General features: G+C 54.4%; 1 non-coding gene across 1 annotated transcript; it reads right to left on the bottom strand.

The window, feature by feature from the left end:
• Positions 1–1,570: 1,570 nt before the first annotated feature.
• LOC128110218 (U1 spliceosomal RNA) lies at positions 1,571–1,733 on the bottom strand. Its single transcript, XR_008218170.1, has one exon. It is a non-coding gene; the product is annotated as a U1 spliceosomal RNA (small nuclear RNA).
• Between the last annotated feature and the right edge of the window lie 5,097 nt (positions 1,734–6,830).

The following is a 6,830-nucleotide window of genomic DNA, read 5'->3' as shown; positions in this document are numbered from 1 at the left end:
GGCTGGAGCTAGCTGGCCAGGACAGGTACCAATGGCCTCGGTTCATCAGCCCCTGTCTGGAGAGCCACGGGCTCTCTTCTTGGGCTAACGGGATATTGTTTCTCTTCTTCCTGGGTTGCTCCCGCTCTCTCTTTGCCACCAGACCAACTTAAAACCTCAGCAGTTAGAAGATACTTGTGCCGGGCCTCACTGGCTGCGTCTCCACCACCACAGAGTTCCGAGGGCCCAACCCTGTCCGTTGGGACAGGGGCTGTCACCATTTGGCTTGGGGGAAATGCCCGTTGTTCTGTGGGTGACATAGAGGCTGACTGTGAGTATTTGTGGGGAACCAGGTCTGAGCAGGGGCCTGTCCTCTCTGGATGGGTAGCAGCTCTGATGCTAACAGGGAGGTGAGGCGTAAGGGGAAGGGACCAGATCTTCATCCTGAGTCGGGATGACCTCTGTCCAGGTTCCAGAGGGTGAATCCACTGCCCTGGGGGGACTTTGTGGTGTCTATCTCTCTGACCTTGAAATGCTGCCCTCTAGTTTGAGGAAGGGAGGCAAGTATAAAGGTGGGTTTGGGAGAAAACAGATTTTACCTCAAGGGGAGGACCTGGAGGCCAGACCCTGGCTGGAGGGTGCCGTGTTGGAAGTAGATCGTGGTCTTCCTAGTGTAGAAGGGCTTATACTGTGTCCTGGGAGGGTGGGTTTCTAGCGTTAACCATGGGTAAAGAGGAACAAGCGTTCCTGGCTGTGGTGAGGCAGGTCCAGGTCAGGGCCACCTTCAGGGGAGGTCTTTAGGGCCTGTGAGGTTATCAGATTGAGGTGATCTAGAGAGGGTTTTTTTTTTCCTTCATGCCCTGGCTCACCCAGATCTCAGTTCTCAATCAGCTGCCAGCCACACACTGAATGCCTTGTATGGCATACCTCCATTTATGCCCCCAGGGTGAGTGGTCCTCCCCTCAGGCCCCCCAGGGTTTCCCTCTACCCTCCTGGGGGTGGAGGGGCTGCCTTTTCTCCAGGAGACATCAAGTACGGCTGTGGAGGGTGAGCCGCTCCTGTGTGGAAGGGGAGTGGGCTATCCTCTGTCTTTGGCTTCTACCTTTTCCTCATCTGACTTGGGGCGAGCTATATTTGTCCACGGGCTTTGAAGACTTGAAATTTTCACAAAGGCAGCAGGTGAGACGGCTCAGCGGATACAGGAGCGTGACGTGACGTCACGTCTGACGGCCTGGGCTTGATCCCCGGAACCCACACGGTAGAGGGAGGGAACTGACTCCTGCAAGATGTCTTCTGAGCTTCACACTCAGCGGTAGCACACATTCCCACACACATTCATCACACACAACCACACGCATGCACGCAATAAATAGAGGGTATAAAAATTTTAAAATAGTTATCTTACTTTTTCCAGTGTGTATGCATGTGCACACGTGCATGTGAGTACAGAGGCATCAGATTCCCTGGAGCTGGAGTTACAAGCAGTTGTGAACAGCTTGACCAGAGTGGTCTCTGGAAGAGCAGCAAGTGTTCTTAACCACTGAGCCATCTCTCCTGTGTGTGTGTGTGTGTGTGTGTGTGTGTGTGTGTGTGTGTGTGAACACAAACACAGTTCTCCACGACCACAAATGATGCAATCAACTTACCTGCATTTGGGGAAATTGAAGGAGTCAGCACACCGGAGTACGAAGTGTGAGCCTCACCCTGGAAAAACCACCCTCTCGATCATGGTATTGCCCCTGCTGGGTAACTACTGTAATAAATTAAAAAAGAAAAGAACAGAAGAACATAGGGCTGATAGATGGTTCAGCAGTTAGAACACTCGCTCTCAGCCTGACAAGCTAATTTCAGTCCTCAGAACCCATGGTGGCAGGGAAAGGTTACCTTTGGAAGGTTGTCCTCTGCCTTCACATGGAGCACACTCATATACATACACAAGCACACACAGGAATACATACACTGGCACACACAGGAATACATACACTGGCACACACATAGACAAACACAGGCACATGTGTATACACACACACACACACACACACACACACACATGCATGCACACAATATTTTTGAAAAAGAAAGATGATTTTAAGCAAAAGGCACTAGGGTGCTTAAGTGTACACACTTCAGGGTGAGTATGCATTTCTCAGGAAAGAGATCATGGTTTTGGTTTTGGTTTTGAGATAGGGTGTGATGTTGCTCAGGCTAGCCCAAAACTCACTAGCGGCAGATGGCACTAAACTTCGGACCCCCTTACTTCCACCTCCTAAGAGCGGGGACGGTAGGTGTGCACCCCAGCTGAGGAAGCGGCGTTTAAGTACTGTTCTAGTTTCCTTTGGACAGCTGTGATAAAGGCAATCATGAGCGCGACTTTAAGGTAGAAAAGCGTTTATCCAGCTTACAATTCCAGCTTACAGTCCATCCCTGTGGGAAGGTCAGCACAGGAACGTGAAGCAGCTAGTCACATAGATAAGTCTTTTGTTTTTTTTTGGTTTTTCGAGACAGGGTTTCTCTGTGTAGTTTTGGTGCCTGTCCTGGATCTCGCTCTGTAGCCCAGGCTAGCCTCGAACTCACAGAGATCCACCTGCCTCTGCCTCCCAAGTGCTGGGATTAAAGGCGTGCACCACCACTGCCGGCAAAATAAGTCTTTTTAAAAGGAGATTATTTTTACATAGGTCACAAGGTTATCAAGGTTGGTTTTTTTTTCATTTTAAATTGTGTGTGTGTGTGTGTGTGTGTAAAGGTGCCCAAGGAGGCCGAAAGAGGGTGTCAGAACCCCTGGAGCTGGAGTGAAGGCCACCTAATGTCGGTACTGGGAACCTAACTCGGGTCCCCTGTGAGAGCAGCAAGTGCTGAGACATCGCTCCAGCCCCCACCCCCACCCCAGTGCTGAGACATCGCTCCAGCCCCCACCCCCACCCCAGTGCTGAGACATCGCTCCAGCCCCCACCCCCACCCCCACCCCAGTGCTGAGACATGCTCCAGCCCCCACCCCCCACCCCAGTGCTGAGACATCGCTCCAGCACCCCCCACCCCAGTGCTGAGACATGCTCCAGCCCCCCCCCACCCCAGTGCTGAGACATCGCTCCAGCCCCCACCCCCACCCCAGTGCTGAGACATCGCTCCAGCCCCCACCCCCACCCCAGTGCTAAGGGTGGAACCCGGGCCCACACATGCTAGGTAAGTGCTCTCCACCACTGATCTACACCCCAGCACCAGCTTCTTTGACTTTTTTTTCCTTCACATTTACTTATGTGTACGTGTGTGTATGCGTGTGTCTGCCAGAGCATCCGTGACGAGGTCAGAGGACAACTTGAGGGCGTTGGGTCTCTCCACCATGTCAGTTCTGAGGACTGCACTCAGGCTTGGTGACAAGGGCCGCTACAAGAGTCTTCTTACCACCCATCACGTCTGAGATAGGCGCACACCAAGTTGCCCAAACTGGCCTTCAACTTACCTGTCTAGCCCAGGTAGGCCTTGAACTTGAAATCTTCCCTTCCTGGGTCACCAGTGATATTTTCTCAAGAAAGGTCCTCTGCGGGCAATTTGGGTTCAGCTAGCAAGACCAGATTCCTGGAGCCAAGGGCTTCTTTTGAGTCTCACGTTCCTTAGTTTTTCTTTTCTTTTTTTTAAGGCAGGGATCTTTCCTAGTCCAGGTTGGCCCTGAATTCTCTACCAAACAGGTCTTAAATTTTGGATACTCCCGCCCCCTCCTTCCAAGTGCCAACGTTTCAAAGGATTTACAGGTGGTGAAAATGAACAACAGTGGTTTCTCCTGATGGGCAGGGAACGTGGCGGCCAGGCGTTCCCTCGGAGGCATGAAGCTGAGCTGCCATGTCCTCTATCTTCCAGGACCCAGAGAGGTGCCCCACGGGGCTGAGTGACGCTGTCAGCAAGTGTGGGTGGGGTTGGGGATGGGAAGTAGGCCTCAAGCTGAGCAGGCAGTGATAGAAGCCTGAATCCCACATCAGGCCTGAGTTACAGTCTGGGAGGCTGAAGGACCATCATGATCCTCTGAGTGGTCAACTGCTGCTGAGCCCCACAGATCAGCCACAGGAATCTATGTTAGCCTGGCAGCAGTGGTGCAAGCCTTTAATCCCAGCACTCGGGAGGCAGAGCCAGGTGGATCTCTGTGAGTTTGAGGCCAGCCTGGGCTACAGAGTGAGATCCAGGACAGGCTCCAGAACTACACAGAGAAACCCTGTCTCGAAAAACAAAACAAAACAAAACAAAAATCTACCTTAGGAGTGGAGAGCTCCAGGCAGGAAGGGGCCCAGCTGTAGGAGCCCCAGGCTAGGTGGGACAGAAACTTGACTCTGTGCTAGGGTAGATCAGAGGGAACGGGAGCTACCCAGGCCCAGGGCAGCCTTTGCGGCACAGAGCGCTCTACCTTGTAGATGAGTTAGTTGCAGTGCGGTGTCTAGCTTCCTGAGCCGGTCACCCCGTAAGAGGAAAGGTTCCCTTTGGCTCACAGCGTCAGAGGTTTCTGTCCACGGTCGGTTGACCCAGCTGCTTTGGGCCTGTGGTGGTCCATTATGGCAATCATGTCCTAGGGAAGAGGGGGATGGGATCCCACGACCCGATTCTCGGGGTCCAGATCACTGCCCCCCCCCCTGAATGGTTCCACCACCTCTCAGTGGCACCAAACGGGGACCAAGCCTTCCGTACTTGGGGTACACTAATTCCAACCACAGCAGCTCGGCAGCGCTTTTACCTGAGTGATTTTTGCATGAGAACTAATATCCAAATCCCTAGGCTGATGGGAGAGTGTTTTGCCTGCACCTTATTCTCCGAGACATTTTATATTATATTATATATTATTATTATTATTTATTATTATTATTATTTACCATGCAGGTTTGCTTATGGGCAGGACAGAACTCTTACTGAAAAGGAGGGTGGGCTTCGGGATTGTGGTTGTCATATGTTGGGGCAAGATCTCAGCCGGAGGAGTGCGCTAGAGCCCAGAGGCTCCCCGCTCCCACCCTCTTTGATACCTAAGAGGCCCTCGTTAAGTCCCGGCAGAGAGCCTTCAAGGGTCTCCAGGCCACCTCCACTCTACCTCCTGGAGGGAGCCTCGGAATGGTACAGTACTGTCACCCAGGCGGTGCTGGCTGTCACAGGCCAGAGACCCAGTTCAAGAAGGGCCAGCCCCTTGTGAAATCACACAGTGACCCAATGGGGTTCCCAGGCTGGTGGTCCCTGTTGGCTCGGGTCCTGGAGAGGGTCCTCACCTCGGCCCCTCCACAGTGCCAGTATAACTTGGCCACCCTGTGCAGGGGCACCATGTGGCCGGTCTGGGTCTGATTGGCCACCCTGTGCAGGGGCACCATGTGGCCGGTCTGGGTCTGATTGGCCACCCTGTGCAGGGGCACCATGTGGCCGGTCTGGATCTGATTGGCCACCCTGTGCAGGGGCACCGTGCGGCCGGTCTGGGTCTGATCTTGCAGCACCTGGGGCCTGCGTCCCATGCCCGGGGCGGAGGTCCTACTTCGTGGCGACATTCGTGCGCCCTCTGGTGTCCATCTGGCGAGCCTGGGGCTCAGAATCGCCAGACCGCAAAGGGAGGGGTGACCCAGATCCGCAGACCCTGTGCTTGTGTCTCCACTCCTTGTTTGCAGAAAGGAAGCACGCTTCCGTTGACACTCAGTTCCTGGAAGCCAGCGGGGGAACACTTGGACCACCAAATGGGCGAGGAGTGCCCCCGAGGCCTGTGCCCCGGGAGGAGCGGGCGGGGACCGCGCACCCAGCGGAAATGGTGGCTGTTGTGCTGGTGTCGCGCCCTCCCACTCCGTGCTGCGGATGCCGAGCACCCTGGGTGGGAGGCCTGAGGCCAGCCGGCCAGAGTGAAAGAGCCCCCAGTCACTGGAGGGGACATGGATAGTGACTGATCCTCTCCCCGCCTTTCAAATTCGCCCTTGTTTACCGAATTTATCGGAGGCTCCAGATCAATACAGACTCGGTTCTCGGGTTTTTGCTTGGAAATGTGGCTCAGACACCGCTGTGCTGCCCTGGCAACCTGGGAGGGCCTCTCTACCCAGGCGCAACGCTGGGACCTTGCGCTGAGACCCTTAACACAGCCAGACCCAGGCAACTTCCCATGTGCTGCAGCGGCGGCGGGAGGGAGAGCGGGATATGGGGGGGTGGGCAGGAGAGAGGACAGGAGGTGGGGGAGTGGGGAGCGGGCTGCAGGGAGAGTGTCCTTCGTCCTGGACCTGCTGGGGACCTCGAAAGAAGGGAGCTAGATGGGGAGGGAGCCTCAATAGAGTCCCCTTTAAAGTACTTGCTGGCCGGGCGGTGGTGGCGCACGCCTTTAATCCCAGCACTCCGGAGGCAGAACCAGGCGGATCTCTGTGAGTTTGAGTCCAGCCTACTCTACAGAGTGAGCTCTAGGACAGGCACCAAAACAACACAGAGAAACCCTGTCTCGAACCCCCCCCCCACCAAAAATAAATAAATAAATAAATAAATAAATAAAAATAAAGTACTTGCTGCCTGATTGAGTCCTTAGCTCTAGAGCTAAGGGGAGTCCAGAGCTGGGTGGGGAGGATGGATGTTTTGAGTCTGCAGGAACCTCGAGGCCCACGGAGCAAGGGGAGTCCCTGGGAGGAGCAGGTATTCCACCTTGCATGCCTGGAAAGAAGGTTGGTTAGGTGGAGAGGAGTTTGAGGAGATAGGGTATTGCATAAATAAACGAAATTTGTTTTCGGAGGTCTGGAGGCTGAGGGTCTAGGAAGTGTAGCTCCGTTGGTGAAGTGGGGGTCTGGCATGCAGAAAGGCCCTGAGTTTGATTCCCCAGGGTGGCATAAAATCAGGCATGATGGTGCACATTGACAGGCACAGCGCAGGGC

Source organism: Peromyscus californicus, unplaced genomic scaffold (assembly GCF_007827085.1).
Source record: "Peromyscus californicus insignis strain IS unplaced genomic scaffold, ASM782708v3 Scaffold_14__1_contigs__length_90479793_seg_2, whole genome shotgun sequence".
In the NCBI taxonomy this organism is placed as follows: Eukaryota; Metazoa; Chordata; class Mammalia; order Rodentia; family Cricetidae; genus Peromyscus; species Peromyscus californicus.
The sequence above is the reverse complement of the archived record's forward strand: the minus strand, read 5'-3'. Positions and strand labels throughout refer to the sequence as shown.